The following is a 16373-nucleotide window of genomic DNA, read 5'->3' as shown; positions in this document are numbered from 1 at the left end:
GGGCTTCAATCTTGATGACAAGCCCATTATGCGGCACTTTAACTAACGCCTTTTGGAAGTCCATACACACCACATCAACTGCATTGCCCTCATTGACCCTCTCTGTTACCTCATCAAAAAACTGTATCAAGGTAGTTAAACACGATTTGCCTTTAACAAATCCGTGCTGGCTTTCCCTAATCCTTGTCCAAGTGGCTGCTAATTCTGTCCCCGATTATCGTTGCTGGAACTTTCCCCACTGCCGAGGTTAAACTGACTGGTCTGTAGTTGCTGGGTTTTATCTTTCACTCTTTCTTGAACAATGGTGTAAAATTTGCAATTCTCCAGTCCTCTGGCATCAACCCCATGCCGAGGGATGTTTGGAAGATTATGGCCAGTACCTCTGCAATTTCCACCGTTACTTCTCTCAGCAACGTAGGATGCATCCCATCCGGACCAGGTGACGTTTCTACTTTAAGTACAGCCAGCCTTTCAAGTACCCCTTCTTTATGAATTTTTAGCCAATCCAGTATCTCAACGACATCTTCCTTTACTGACACTCTGGCAGCATTTTCTTCCTTGGTAAAGACAGATGCAAAGTATTTATTTAGTACCTCTGCCATGCTCACTGTCTCCCACTGCTACTGACTCACTATAACTGGGGCCAGTGGTGCAATGGATGAGGCATTTGACTAAAAATCACAAGATTATAAGTTCGACTCCTATCGGGCTTGGAATTTTTTTTTGCAAACTCTGCATTATCTCATGGCTTTCAATACCTTGCAAGCTGTCGTAATTGCTGGTACTGCCTGATGCATACCTGGTAAGTGCCTTCTTAGTGCAGCAAGTAGTGCATCAATGTCATAATCTGAAAGTCCTGAATTCAATCTTCACAGAAGACATCAAGGATTACGAAGCTTTTTTTTTCATCTCTGACCTCATCTTTCCATCTTTGCTGCACAGCAAAATCAAGAGCTTTTGCTGACTGCAGCACATCAAAAGATTTGCTGCCCCTTGACCTCTCTGTGCTCAAACACACAGTGACGTTTCGGAAGTACATGGTCTATGGACTCAATGACAACACTCTTGTTTCTGTATAATTGCACCAAGACAAACGGTGAGTGGAGAATATAATCAACGATCCCACTACTTCTCACATGCCAAGTGAGCGCTCTGCCAGTTGAGCTAATTCCTCGTTTGCTGTTTGTAAATCGCCCTTCACAGTTCCCGCCTCGCACTCGCCTCCAAGCTGCTCCACGACCAGCAGAGAAATCTTGCCTTGGGTTGCCGCTCCTTGAATATATTAAATACTTTGCTCCAATCGGTGGTATCGAGCATCAGCAAGTGAGGAACAGCAGAACGGGAAGCCACAGTAATCATGAATGATGCTGAGAAGAGCCCGAGCCTGCGGAAGGAAGACGAGGTCACCGAAAAGCAACAGCCGCCCGAGCTTGAGGGAGCAGCGTGAGCCCTGACTGACTGACTGATGGAAGACCTTTTTTGCCTGAAATTGAGGGCGATTTGAAGTGTTGCTGCTCAAAGGCACTCCCTGCTGGTGAGCAGAGGGAAAAGCTCGAGTGAAACAGCCATGCTCGGGCAGACACAGAAAGCTTTCAGGTTTGAGAAAGGAAAAGTGGTGTCCTGTGACTCAGTGGCAACATGTTAATCTGGGAGGTGCCTGTCAAGTTCAGAGAACGACCTTGAGGTAATTGCTGCTTATTCCAAAAGTACACTCACTCCTTCGAGCCGGAGTTGAACCAGCGACCTAAGGATGACTTTACTTTGGTTAATTCACTACAGTCCTCCGCTCTACCAGCTGAGCTATCGAAGGGAAGTGATAGAAAGGATTGTCTTTGGTGATTGTTCACCGTGCGCCTGTTGACATGTTCAGACTCGTGGAGTCCGGTGCTGATCGAAGACTTCTTTTGCCTGAAAGCGAGAGCTGAGTGTTTTGAAGTATTGTTGCTCAAAAGCACTCCCTGCTGGTGAGCAGAGGCAAAACAGCCTTGTTTGGGCAGACACAGAAAGTTCTGAATTTTGTGAAAGGAAAAGAGGCGTCCTGTGCCTTCATGGCAACATGTTAATCTGTAAGTTGTGTGTAAAATTAAGAGAGTGACCTTGAACTAATTGCTGCTTATTGCAAAAGCAAACGTACTCCATCAAGCCGGAATTCAACAAATGACATAAGGATGACTTTGTCTTATTTTCCACGACAGTCTTGTCGCTCGACCAGCTGTGGTATGGAAGGGAAGCGGCAAAAAATATTTCACTTTGGTGATTGTTCACCGTGCACCTTTGACACACCCGGACTCGTGGATTCCAGTGCTCATGACTGAGGCTGACTCGATACCTGCTCATACCGCAGCGCTGTGGGAGTGTGAGCTGCTCCGTGTTCTCCACAGCCTGGGCCAGTGACACAATGAATAATGTGACTGATTATTGATCTGGAGATTGTGGGTTCAAATTTACGGAGGGTGTAAAGTGGAAGGCCGGGACAGCAAAGCATTGGAATGGTCGAATCTAGAGGGAAACAAAGGCACGGATGAGGGTTTCAGCAGCAGAACTTCATTCTGGAAGTTTGGATTTGGTTCTGCTGATGTTAATAACCACTATAACTGGGCTGAAATTCAATATTGTGGATCTATGTCAAATAAATCAACTTTGTTTCAAACAGAATGGTTCAATTACTTGCTGAAATCAAGATAAGAGACTAATTGATGTCCTAACTACCGATAATTCTGCATTTTTTCCTTTCTCACTTCAGATTATTTCAGTTCTCATATCTTCAATTACTCTCATGGCCAAGTCCCAATTCCCCGGTCCTTCCCGAGTGTCTCTCCCAGCCTTGGGATCCAGGGAAGGTATCGGTAATGTACCCGGGATCACTAAACACAAAACCCAGTCTGTGAATCACTTTCAGCTACTGGACTTATCGTGTGTCCCACAGCTTCTCTCTCACCTTCGATGTGTGAATAGAGCATCAGGCCTGGAAATCTCGTCTTCAATTTAAATGCACTCAGCAAATGTATTTAACAAAATACAAACAAGTAAACACATCACGGCTCAATAATCCAGCAGTAAATTCAAAGGAGTAAGTCTGTTATCAAACTCCTCGAGTGGACAGAATAAAGAAAAATCCCAACTCGAAGATCCCCTCGAATCCTTTGCAAATACCTTACAAATCTTGACAATAATCAACAAGTCTAATTTAATGTTGACCTTTATCTTGAGTGGGGTTGGAATACAGAAGTGATGCTTCAGTTGTAAAGAACCTTGGTCAGACCCCACCTGGAGAACTGGGCACCGAACCGAAGGAGAGATAAATCGGCCTTGGGAAAGATACAGTGCAGATTCACCAGAATGATGCCGGGGTTAAAAGGATTAAATTATGAGGACGGGTTGCTGAAACTTGGTTTTTATTCCATTGAATTCAGAACATTGAGATGTGATCACATCGAGGTGTTTAAAATAATGGAGGGATTCAATAAGGTAGATTACAGAGAAATGATTTCTTCTGGAGGAGGAATCCAGAACAAGAGGGCATAAGAAATACGAGTCGGAGTGGGCCATACGGCCCCTCGAGCCTGCTCTGCCAAACAGTCAGTGCATGGCTGATCTTCTACCTTAACTCCACTTTCCTGCCCGATTCCTTGATTCCCTCGGTGTCCAAAAATCTCTCCATCTCATTCTTGAATATACTCAACAACTGAGCATTCACAGCCCTCTGCGGTAGAGAATTCCAACGTTTCATCACCGTCTGAGTGAAGAAATCTTTCCTCATCTCAGTCCTAATTGGCTGATCCCTTATCCTGAGACTATGCCCCCTAGTTCTAGAATTTCCAGCCAGGGGAAACAGCCTCTCAGCATCGACCCTGTCAAGCCCTCTAAGAATTTTAGACGTTTCAATCAGATCACCTCTCATTCTTCCAAACTCCAGAGAATATAGGGCAATTCTACTCAATCTCTCCTCATACAACAACCCTCTCATCCCAGGAATCAATCCAGTGAACCTTTGTTGCACCCCCTCGAATCAAATATATCCTTCCTCAGGTACGGAGACCAAAACTGTACACAGTACTCCAGGTTTGGTCTCACCAAAGCCCTATACAATTGCAGCAAGACTTCCTTACTCTTATTCCTCAATGCACTTACAATAAAGGCCAACATACTATTTGCTTTCCTAATTGTTTGCTGTAACTGCATATTAGCTTTTAGAAAATATTCTGCTTTTCTATTCTTCCCACCAAAGTGAATAATTTCCAAATTTCCCCACATTGTACTCCATCTGCCACCTTCTTGATAATCTTAAAATTAGAGCTAGGTCATTTAAGAGCAAAACAAAGTGGAAATTACAAACTCATTTCCCCAAAAGGCTGTGGATGCTGGGGCTCGATTGAAACTTTCAAAATTGAGATTGATAGATTTGTGTTGTTTGAGGGTTGCAAGGGATATGGAACAAAGGCGAGTAAATGGAGTTGTGGTACAGATTAGTCCTGATCCAATTGAATGGTGGAGTTGGCTTCAGGGGCTAAATGGCGAATTCCTGTTCCTGAACCCAGTCACTGACACCAATCACCTCCATTCTGAAAAAAACACCACAGTCACTGACATTAATCTTAACCTGTCTGATACAAACCAACCCCATACTCACTGACACCCATCTCACTGAATGGTGGAACAGGCTTGAGGGGCTGAATGGCCTACTCCTGTTCCTAATGTTCCTATATCACACTTAAGTTGCTAACATTCCTCTTCACAGTTCTTAATGCTCCCTATCTTGGTGTTGTCAGGAAATGTTGATCTAATGCCCTTGTACCTAAGCCCAGGTCATTGCTCTGTATTGAGAAGAGCAATGGTCCCAACACTGCCCCTGGGTGACACCACCGTTTACATCCCCACAGTCTGAAAAACATCCATTAACCACTACTCTGCCCTTTATCCAACTTCCCATCCACACTGACCCACTCCCTTTAATACCGTGAGCTTTAATCTTATCAACAAGCCTCCTGTCCGGCATCTTCTCAAACACTTTTTAACAATCCATCTTCACAACATCCATTGCATTTTATCCCTACACTGTGTTATTTCCTCCAATAATCCCTGCTGTCTGTCCTGAATTAATCCATTTTAGAACAAATGTTGAAATCTTTGCTCCACCCACAAGGTTCCATCTGTTTAAAGCCACAACAGAAAGGGCCAGTTTTCCCCTCGAGTTTGACATCAATCAGGTTTAAAAATGATGTGGAGATGCCGGTTATGGACTGGGGTTGACAATTTGTAAACAATTTTACAACACCAAGTTATAGTCCAACAATTTTATTTCATAATCACAAGTTTTCGGAGGCGTCCTCCTTCCTCAGGTGAATGTGGAAATGAAATCCTCGGACATTTCGCATTTATAAATCAGAGAACAATACCTGGTGATTACAGATCGTCTTTCCAAATGCCCGTTGCCAAGGCAATCAAAGTGTTCAGACAGAGAGGTGTGACCTACAGGGCCACCGAATATACAAACAACCAAAAAGAAGAAAAAAACAGAGAGAGAGAGGCAGAAACATAGAAACATCCGGAAGGAAGAGAAAGACAGCAAATGACCCGTTATATTAAAAACAGATAACTTTTGTTCGCTGGTGGGGTTACGTGTAGCATGACATGAACCCAAGATCCCGGTTGAGGCCGTCCTCATGGGTGCGGAACTTGGCTATCAATTTCTGCTCGACGATTTTGCGTTGTCGTGTGTCTTGAAGGCCGCCTTCGAGTACGCTTACCCGAAGGTCGGTGGCTGAATGTTCTTGACTGCTGAAGTGTTCACCGACTGGGAGGGAACCCTCCTGTTTGGCGATTGTTGTGCGGTGTCCGTTCATCCGTTGTCGCAGCGTCTGCATGGTCTCGCCAATGTACCAGGCTCTGGGGCATCCTTTCCTGCAACGTATGAGGTAGACAACGTTGGCCGAGTCACAGGAGTATGAACCATATACCTGGTGGGTGGTGTCCTCTCGTGTGATGGTGGTATCTGTGTCGATGATCTGGCGTGTCTTGCAGAGGTTACCGTGGCAGGGTTGTGTGGTGTCGCGGACGCTGTTCTCCTGAAAGCTGGGTAATTTGCTGCGAACGATGGTCTGTTTGAGGTTGGGTGGCTGTTTAAAGGCGAGTAGTGGAGGTGTGGGGATGGCCATAGCGAGGTGTTTGTCGTCATTGATGACATGTTGAAGGCTGCAGAGAACATGGCGTAGTTTCTCCGCTCCGGGGAAGTACTGGACGACAAAGGGTACTCTGTTGGTTGCGTCCCGTGTTAGTCTTCTGAGGAGCTCTATGCGATTTTTTGCTGTGGCCCGTCGGAACTGTCGATCGATGAGTCGAGCGTCATATCCCGTTCTTACTAGGGCATCTTTCAGCGTCTGTCGGTGTCCATCGCGTTCCTCCTCGTCTGAGCAGACCCTGTGTATTCGCAGGGCCTGTCCATAGGGGATGGCCTCTTTGACGTGGTTAGGGTGGAAGCTGGAAAAGTGGAGCATCGTGAGGTTGTCCGTGGGCTTGCGGTAGAGTGAGGTGCTGAGGTGCCCGTCTTTAATGGAGATTCGTGTGTCCAAGAAAGAAGCTGATTCTGAGGAGTAGTCCATGGTGAGCTTGATGGTGGGATGGAATTTGTTGATGTTATCGTGTAGTCTCTTCAGTGATTCTTCGCCGTGGGTCCATAGAAAGAAAATGTCGTCGATGTATCTGGTGTATAGCGTTGGTTGGAGGTCCTGTGCAGTGAAGAAGTCCTGCTCGAACTTGTGCATGAAAATGTTGACGTATTGGGGTGCGAATTTGGTCCCCATGGCTGTTCCGTGTGTTTGGGTAAAGAACTGGTTATCGAAGGTGAAGACATTGTTATCCAGGATGAAGCGGATGAGTTGTAGGATGGCGTCTGGGGATTGGCTGTTGTTGGTGTTGAGTATTGATGCTGTCGCAGCGATGCCGTCATCGTGGGGGATACTGGTGTATAGTGCCGAGACGTCCATCGTGGTGAGAAGTGTTCCTGGTTCAACTGGTCTGTGGGTACTGAGTTTTTGTAGGAAGTCTGTAGTGTCGCGACAGAACTGTGGGTTCCCTGTACGATGGGTTTCAGGATGCCCTCGATGTATCCAGAGAAGTTCTCACACAGGGATCCGATAGGACGTCCGGGTGTGTTGGCTTTGTGTATCTTTGGGAGGCAGTAGAAGTCTCCCACTCGGGGAGTACGTGGGATGAGAGCGTGCAGGATGCTTTGAAGGTCAGGACCTCTCTGGATACATCGAGGGCATCCTGAAACCCATCGTACAGGGAACCCCCAGATTCTGTCGCGAAACTACAGACTTCCTACAAAAACTCAGTACCCACGGACCAGTTGAACCAGGAACACTTCTCACCACGATGGACGTCTCAGCACTATACACCAGTATCCCCCACGATGATGGCATCGCTGCGACAGCATCAATACTCAACACCAACAACAGCCAATCCCCAGACGCCATCCTACAACTCCTCCGCTTCATCCTGGATCACAATGTCTTCACCTTCGATAACCAGTTCTTTACCCAAACACACGGAACAGCCATGGGGACCAAATCCGCACCCCAATACGCCAACATTTTCATGCACAAGTTCGAGCAGGACTTCTTCACTGCACAGGACCTCCAACCAACACTATACACCAGATACATCGACGACATTTTCTTTCTATGGACCCACGTTGAGGAATCACTGAAGAGACGACACGATAACATCAACAAATTCCATCCCACCATCAAGCTCACCATGGACTACTCCTCAGAATCAGTTTCTTTCTTGGACACACGAATCTCCATCTGAGACGGGCACCTCAGCACCTCACTCTACCGCAAGCCCACGGACAACCTCACGATGCTCCACTTTTCCAGCTTCCACCCTAACCACGTCAAAGAGGCCATCCCCTATGGACAGGCCCTGTGAATACACAGGATCTGCTAAGACGAGGAGGAACGCGATGGACACCGACAGACGCTGAAAGACGCCCTAGTAAGAACGGGATATGACTTTCGACTCATCGATCGACAATTCCGACGGGCCACAGCGAAAAATTGCATAGACCTCCTCAGAAGACTAACACGGGACGCAACCAACAGAGTATCCTTCGTCGTCCAGTACTTCCCCAGAGCGGAGAAACTACGCCATGTTCTCCGCAGCCTTCAATATGTCATCAATGACGACGAACACCTCGCTGTGGCCATCCCCACACCTTCACTACTCAGCTTTAAACAGCCGCCCAACCTCAAACAGACCATCGTTCGCAGCAAATTACCCAGCTTTCAGGAGAACAGCGTCCGCGACACCACACAACCCTGCCACGGTAACCTCTGCAAGACATGCCAGATCATCGACACAGATACCACCATCACACGAGAGTACACCACCCACCAGGTGCACGGTTCTTACAACCTGTGACTTGGCGAACGTTGTCTACCTCATACGTTGCAGGAAAGTATGCCCCAGAGCATGGTACATTGGCGAGACCATGCAGACGCTGCGACAATGGATGAACGGACACGGCACAACAATCGCCAGACAGGAGGGTTCCCTCCCAGCCGGGGAACACTTTAGCAGTCAAGGACATTCAGCCACCAACCTTCGGGTAAGCGTACTCCAAGGCGGCCTTCGAGACACACGACAACGCAAAATCGTCCAGCAGAAATTAATAGCCAAGTTCCGCACCCATGAGGACGGCCTCAACCGGGATCTTGGGTTCATGTCACACTACACGTAACCCCACCAGCGAACAAATGTTATCTGTTTTTAATATAACGGGTCATTTGCTGTCTTTCTCTTCCTTCCGTATGTTTCTATGTTTCTGCCTCTCTCTCTCTGTTTTTTTTTCTTTTTTGTTGTTTGTACATTTGGTGGCCCTGTAGGTAACACCTCTCTGTCTGAACACTTTGATTGCCTTGGCAACGGGACCTCCTCAGAAGACTAACACGGGAAGCAACCAACAGAGTACCCTTCGTCGTCCAGTACTTCCCCGGTGCCGAGAAACTACGCCATGTTCTCCGCAGCCTTCAACATGTCATCAATGATGACGAATACCTCGCTATGGCCATCCCCACACCTCCACTAATCACCTTTAAACAGCCACCCAACCTCAAACAAACCATCGTTCGCAGAAAATTATCCAGCTTTCAGGAGAACAGCGTCCACGACACCACACAACTCTGCCACGGTAACCTCTGCAAGACATGCCAGATCATCGACACAGATACCACCATCACACGAGAGGACACCACTCACCAGGTGCACGGTTCATACTCCTGTGACTCGGCCAACGTTGTCTAACCTCATACATTGCAGGAAAGGATGCCCCAGAGCATGGTACATTGGCGAGACCATGCAGACGCTGCGACAACGGATGAACGGACACCGCGCAACAATCGCCAAACAGGAGGGTTCCCTCCCAGCCGGGGAACACTTCAGCAGTCATGGACATTCATCCACCGACCTTCGGGTAAGCGTACTCCAAGGCGGCCTTCGAGACACACGACAACGCAAAATCGTCCAGCAGAAATTAATAGCCAAGTTCCGCACCCATGAGGACGGCCTCAACCGGGATCTTGGGTTCATGTCACACTACACGTAACCCCACCAGCGAACAAATGTTATCTGTTTTTAATATAACGGGTCATTGACTGTCTTCGTTCTGTCTCTCTCTCTTTTTTTTTGGGGGGGGTTGTACATTCAGTGGCCTTTTAGATGACACCTTTCTGTCTGCTCACTGTGATTGCCTTGGCAACGGGCAGGAATCACCGGGCATTGTTCTGTGATTTTCAAATGCGAAGGATTCGAAATTGTCACTTCCACAAATAGGAAGAGAAAACGAGATTGGGTGGACAGAAGCGGTTGGAAAGGATAGCCGATCGGCTGAAGACTATGGTGAAATTTTAGACCGGCTGCAGGGCTTTCTAGCAAGCGGCTCGTTGGTCTAGGGGTATGATTCTCGCTTTGGGCGTTTTTCTAATGGAATATGCGAGAGGTCCCGGGTTCAAATCCCGGTCGAGCCCTGTTATCTCACTGCTTTTTAGTGAAAAGTCACCAATTGGATTCTGACATCTTTGCAGTTGTTCGAATTGAATTATATTTGAGCTCCAGAGGACAAAGTGCAGAAGTTTCCAAGGCGCAACACACACGGAGTAAATAAAATGTCTCAAGATGATGTGGAGATTGAAGCTGAATGTGAATTTACCCCAATTTAGGCGGTCTCATTGATATTAGATGACGGGATCGAGAACCACATATCCAAGTTTGCCGATGACACAAAGATAGACAGAATTATAAGCAGTTTGGATGGAAGAATGAGATTACAGAGAGATATCACCAGATTAAGTGAATGGGCAAAACTGCGGCAAATGGATTTCAACGTAAGCAAGTTTGAGGCCGTCCACTTTGGACCTCAAAAAGATAGATCAGAAAACATATTAATGGATGTTACTCCAAAAAATTGACCACATGACATTTTGTGTGGATTCGCTTGTTTCTCAAGTCTGCCAAACTTTTGAAAGTTAACAAAATATTGCAATAGGAACCTTATGGCCCGTACGGGGATCGAACCCGCGACCTTGGCGTTATTAGCACCACGCTCAAACCAAATGAGCTAACCGGTCATGTATACATGTTAGCTTTATGGGCTTACCCGCGTGTTGGGTAGTTTGTGTTTATTTTTACACCAGCTGCAAGGGTTTTACAACGAATATTGAATAAATCACATCCCTTAAACATTGTTACTTGTTTCTGTATATACTGTCGAGGATGTAGATCAAAATTAACAAACAAAGAGCACTTTAATGTAACAAATTAAATTCCGATCAATATTATTTTACCAACAATGAACAGCCCATCCATAAAACACTGCCCCGCTCTAAAACCTGTGGGCAGGACCCTGAGCTGCTGTGAAAATGATATCACCGCAACGTGATTCGATCACGCTGCGTTTTGACGTTGAGTCAGATGTCTGTCTGTCTATCCGTCTGTCTGTTTATCCGTCTGATTGGGTCTCGGCATTATTCTCAGGCCAGGCTTTTTGTTTGCTGGCTGCAGGCCTCGCTCCCCGACTGACTGAACAAATACCGGGCCGTGTGTCAGAATCAATGACTGTGACTGACTGTCTGCCCATTTAGGGCCACATTTCTGAGTTCCTGCCTTCGCTCTGTGTCGCAGGCCTGTCTCTGTCCCTTAGGATCACAACACACCCACAAGCTTCACGACTGAACGCAGGTTTGGTCAGTCTGTCCTCGCAGGTCCTTCGGAAGCTAATGATTTTGAACTGAATTATTTTTCCTGAGTGACTTGTGAAGTTTGGTTCAGTGATATGTTTGCGAAAGAGTACGGAGGAAATAGTTAGTGTGCAACTCGACATTTCTCTCCATCGGAATAGAAAACGTGATTGGATGGATAGAAGAGGTCTGAAAGGATGGCCGATCGGCTGTGGGTGGCACCGAATTCTGCAGTGGCTGCAGTGGTTCATTACCGGTAATGAAAATGAGGTAATATACTACCACAAGCTGCCGGTGAAAATCATTCAATTTCCCAAACTTGACGCACCGAATCAAATGAAGCTGCTGGGAAAGCTACAAGACAACGCCGGTCTATCGGGCATCGTTTGAAGCAACTGGCAGTTTAAAGTGGCATCTACAGCCATGCAAGTACTGCCATGTGCCGCTGCGATCGCCGAGTGGTTGAAGCGTTAAATTCAAGATCAAATGGAGTTTTCCTTCGCAGGTTTGATTTCTGCTCGCTGAATTATTGTTTAAAGATCCGTTCAATGCTCAAATTAATGAACTGGATCTAACTCACTTCATTTATCTCTCTCAGAGCATGAGAGATACTCGAACGTGGCCGGCGCTTTTAATTGGGTGCCCAATGTACTCTTGCAAAATTCAAATACACAAGAAAGAATCTTGCCCAATCTGCAACTAAAATTCTGCCACTTTGCAGAACCACCCATTTATAAGCGACTTTATTTACATGAATCTCTCTATCTCTCCTTGTCTCTTGTCTCTATGTTGTCCCCTGATGGACTTCTCAGGCTTCCTGGAACGGTAAAGGCTGATCTCACCTGCAACACCAGCAGGGAAAGGTAAAGGAAAAAAAGACTGAGACGGTCGGAAAAGTAAAGTTGCAACCCAGCTGATAAATTCGTAGCTAATGTCTCCACATTTTTGTCTCTTCGCCCTCACAGTGAAAGAAAACAGCAATGTGAGTAAAATATACTTATGGTAGCTTGTATACTCTGACGATGCCGAGACAGATGCCAATGTAGCTTCAGATTAACTAATTCTGAAAAGTATTATTTGAAAAAAACAAGTCGTACATTGTAAACGAATTTAGTAAAGAGAGGCTAATATTGGTGACTGGAAATAGGTCGTGTACAACTTGATATTGCTGTATTTTGGAATAGAAAACGAGATTGGGTGGACAGAAGCGGTTGGAAAGGATAGCCGATCGGCTGAAGACTATGGTGAAATTTTAGGACGGCTGCAGGGCTTTCTAGCAAGCGGCTCGTTGGTCTAGGGGTATGATTCTCGCTTTGGGCGTTTTTCTAATGGAATATGCGAGAGGTCCCGGGTTCAAATCCCGGACGAGCCCTGTTATTTCACTGCTTTTAAGTGAAAAGTCACCAATTGGATTCTGACATCTTTGCAGTTGTTCGAATTGAATTATATTTGAGCTCCAGAGGACAAAGTGCAGAAGTTTCCAAGGCGCAACACACACGGAGAAAATAAAATGTCTCAAGATGATGTGGAGATTGAAGCTGAATGTGAATTTACCCCAATTTAGGCGGTCTCATTGATATTAGATGACGGGATCGAGAACCACATATCCAAGTTTGCCGATGACACAAAGATGGACAGAATTATAAGCAGTGTGGATGGAAGAATGAGATTACAGAGAGATATTACTCGATTAAGTGAATGGGCAAAACTGCGGCAAATGGATTTCAACGTAAGCAAGTTTGAGGCCGTCCACTTTGGACCTCAAAAAGATAGATCAGAAAACATATTAATGGATGTTACTCCAAAAAATTGACCTCATGACATTTTGTGTGGATTCGCTTGTTTCTCAAGTCTGCCAAACTTTTAAAAGTTACCAAAATATTGCAATAGGAACCTTATGGCCCGTACGGGGATCGAACCCGCGACCTTGGCGTTATTAGCACCACGCTCTAACCAACTGAGCTAACCGGTCATCTAGACATCTTAGCTTTATGGGCTCACCCGCGTGTTGGGTAGTTTGTGTTTATTTTTACACCAGCTGACAGGGTTTTACAACGAATATTGAATAAACCACATCCCTTAAACATTGTTACTTGTTTCTGTATATACTGTCGAGGATGTTGATCAAAATTAACAAACAAAGAGCACTTTAATGTAACAAATTAAATTCCGATCAATATTATTTTACTGACAATGAACAGCCCATCCATAAAACACTGCCCCGCTATAAAACCTGTGGGCAGGACCCTGAGCTGCTGTGAAAATGATATCACCGCAACGTGATTCGATCACGCTGCGTTTTGACGTTGAGTCAGATGTCTGTCTGTCTATCTGTCTGTCTGTTTATCCGTCTGATTGGGTCTCGGCCTTATTCTCAGGCCAGGCTTTTTGTTTGCTGGCTGCAGGCCTCGCTCCCCGACTGACTGAACAACTACCGGGCCGTGTGTCAGAATCAATGACTGTGACTGACTGTCTGCCCATTTATGGCCACATTTCTGAGTTCCTGTTTACGCTCTGTGTCGCAGGCCTGTCTCTGTCCCTTAGGATCACAACACACCCACAAGCTTCACGACTGAACGCAGGTTTGGTCAGTCTGTCCTCGCAGGTCCTTCGGAAGCTAATGATTTTGAACTGAATTATTTTTCCTGAGTGACTTGTGAAGTTTGGTTCAGTGATATGTTTGCGAAAGAGAACGGAGGAAATAGTTAGTGTGCAACTCGACATTTCTCTACATCGGAATAGAAAACGTGATTGGATGGATAGAAGAGGTCTGAAAGGATGGCCGATCGGCTGTGGGTGGCACCGAATTCTGCAGTGGCTGCAGTGGTTAAGAACATAAGAACATAAGAAATTGGAGCAGGAGTAGGCCAATCGGCCCCTCGAGCCTGCTCCGCCATTCAATAAGATCATGGCTGATCTGATCCCAACCACAAATCTAAAGAACACAAGAAGTCGGAGCAGGACCCGGCCACATAGCCCCTGGGCCCTCTCCGCCACCCACAAGTCATTGACCGATCCGAACTCAGCTTCATGTCCAATTTCCTGCCCGCTCCCCATAACCCCTAATTCCCTTTACTTCTAGGAAACTGTCTATTTCTGTTTTAAATTTATCTAATGATGTAGCTTCCACAGCTTCCTGGGGCAGCAAATTCCACAGACCTACCACCCTCTGAGTGAAGAAGTTTCTCCTCATCTCAGTTTTGAAAGAGCAGCCCCTTATTCTAAGATTATGCCCCCTAGTTCTAGTTTCACCCATCTTTGGGAACATCCTTACTGCATCCACCCGATCAAGACCCTTCACAATCTTATATGTTTCAATAAGATCGCCTCTCATTCTTCTGAACTCCAATGAGTAGAGTCCCAATCTACTCAACCTCTCCTCATATGTCCGCCCCCTCATCCCCGGGATTAACCGAGTGAACCTTCTTTGTACTGCCTCGAGAGCAAGTATGTCTTCTCTTAAGTATGGAGACCAAAACTGTATGCAGTATTCCAGGTGCGGTCTCACCAATACCTTATATAACTGCAGCAATACCTCCTTGTTTTTATATTCTATCCCCCTAGCAATAAAAGCCAACATTCCGTTGGCTTTCTTGATCACCTGCTGCACCTGCATACCAACTTTTTGATTTTCTTGCACTAGGACCCCCAGATCCCTTTGTATTGCAGTACTTTCCAGTCTCTCGCCATTAAGAAAATAACTTGCTCTCTGATTTTTCCTGCCAAAGTGCATAACCTCACATTTTCCAATATTATATTGCATCTGCCAAATCTCCGCCCACTCACCCAGCCTGTCTATATCCCCTTGCAGGTTTTTTATGTCCTCCTCACTCTCTACTTTCCCTCCCATCTTTGTATCATCTGCAAATTTTGATATGTTGCACTCGGTCCCCTCCTCCAAATCGTTAATATAGATTGTAAAGAGTTGGGGACCCAGCACCGACCCCTGTGGAACACCACTGGTTACTGGTTGCCAGTCCGAAAATGAACCATTTATCCCAACTCTCTGCTTCCTGTTCGATAACCAATCCTCCACCCATGCCAGAATATTACCCCCAATTCTGTGATTTTTTATCTTAAGTAATAATCTTTTATGTGGCACCTTGTCGAATGCCTTCTGGAAGTCTAAATACACTACGTCCACTGGTTCCCCTTTATCCACCCTATACGTTATATCCTCGAAGAACTCAAGCAAATTTGTCAGACATGACTTCCCCTTCATAAAGCCATGCTGACTTTGTCCTATTAAATTATGCTTATCTAAATGTTCCGTTACTGTCTCCTTAATAATAGACTCCAAAATTTTACCCACCACAGATGTTAAGCTAACTGGCCTACAACTTCCAGCCTTCTGCCTACTACCCTTTTTAAATAACGGTGTTACATTAGCAGTTTTCCAATCTGCCGGGACCTCTCCTGAGTCCAGGGAATTTTGGAAAACTATCACCAAAGCATCCACAATCCCTACTGCCACTTCCCTCAAGACCCTAGGATGGAAGCCATCAGGTCCAGGGGATTTATCCGCCTTGAGTCCCATTATTTTACTGAGTACCATCTCTTGAGTGATTTTAATCGTATTTAGCTCCTCCCCCCCGAGAGTCCCCTGTTTGTCCAGTGTTGGGATATTCTTAGTGTCCTCTACTGTAAAGACTGAAACAAAATATTTGTTCAGCATTTTTGCCATCTCCATGTTTCCCACCATTAATTTCCCGGTCTCATCCTCTAAGGGACCTATGTTTGCCTTAGCCACCCTTTTTCTTTTTATATAACTATAGAAACTCTTGCCATCTGTTTTTATATTTTTTGCTAATTTCTTTTCATAATCTAACTTCCCTTTCTTAATCAATCCTTTAGTTACTTTTTGCTGTCTTTTGAAGAATTCCCAATCTTCTATCCTCCCACTAAGTTTGGCTACCTTATATGTCCTTGTTTTTAGTCGGATACTATCCTTGATTTCTTTACTTAGCCACGGGTGGCTGTCATTTCTTTTACACCCTTTTTTCCTCAGTGGAATATATTTATTTTGAAAGTTGTAAAATAACTCCCTTAATGAACACCATTGCTCATGTACCGTCTTACCCTTTAATCTATTTTCCCAGTCCACTTTAATCAATTCCGCTCTCATACCATCATAGT

At 45.6% G+C, this 16373-nt stretch overlaps 4 non-coding genes across 4 annotated transcripts; 1 reads left to right on the top strand and 3 right to left on the bottom strand.

The window, feature by feature from the left end:
• Positions 1-1716: 1716 nt before the first annotated feature.
• On the bottom strand, positions 1717-1810 carry trnay-gua (transfer RNA tyrosine (anticodon GUA)). Its single transcript has 2 exons — positions 1774-1810; positions 1717-1752 (listed from the first exon to the last, which is right to left on the bottom strand). It is a non-coding gene; the product is annotated as a tRNA-Tyr (tRNA).
• Positions 1811-10554: 8744 nt separating this feature from the next.
• On the bottom strand, positions 10555-10628 carry trnai-aau (transfer RNA isoleucine (anticodon AAU)). The gene has a single exon. It is a non-coding gene; the product is annotated as a tRNA-Ile (tRNA).
• A 1891-nt stretch (positions 10629-12519) lies between these two features.
• trnap-ugg (transfer RNA proline (anticodon UGG)) lies at positions 12520-12609 on the top strand. Its single transcript is given in 2 exon segments — positions 12520-12555; positions 12574-12609. It is a non-coding gene; the product is annotated as a tRNA-Pro (tRNA).
• A 526-nt stretch (positions 12610-13135) lies between these two features.
• On the bottom strand, positions 13136-13209 carry trnai-aau (transfer RNA isoleucine (anticodon AAU)). Its single transcript has one exon. It is a non-coding gene; the product is annotated as a tRNA-Ile (tRNA).
• Positions 13210-16373: the final 3164 nt, after the last annotated feature.

The sequence above is a fragment of the Heptranchias perlo genome, chromosome 20 (assembly GCF_035084215.1).
Source record: "Heptranchias perlo isolate sHepPer1 chromosome 20, sHepPer1.hap1, whole genome shotgun sequence".
In the NCBI taxonomy this organism is placed as follows: domain Eukaryota; kingdom Metazoa; phylum Chordata; class Chondrichthyes; order Hexanchiformes; family Hexanchidae; genus Heptranchias; species Heptranchias perlo.
This window is presented reverse-complemented; position numbering and strand designations above follow the sequence as displayed.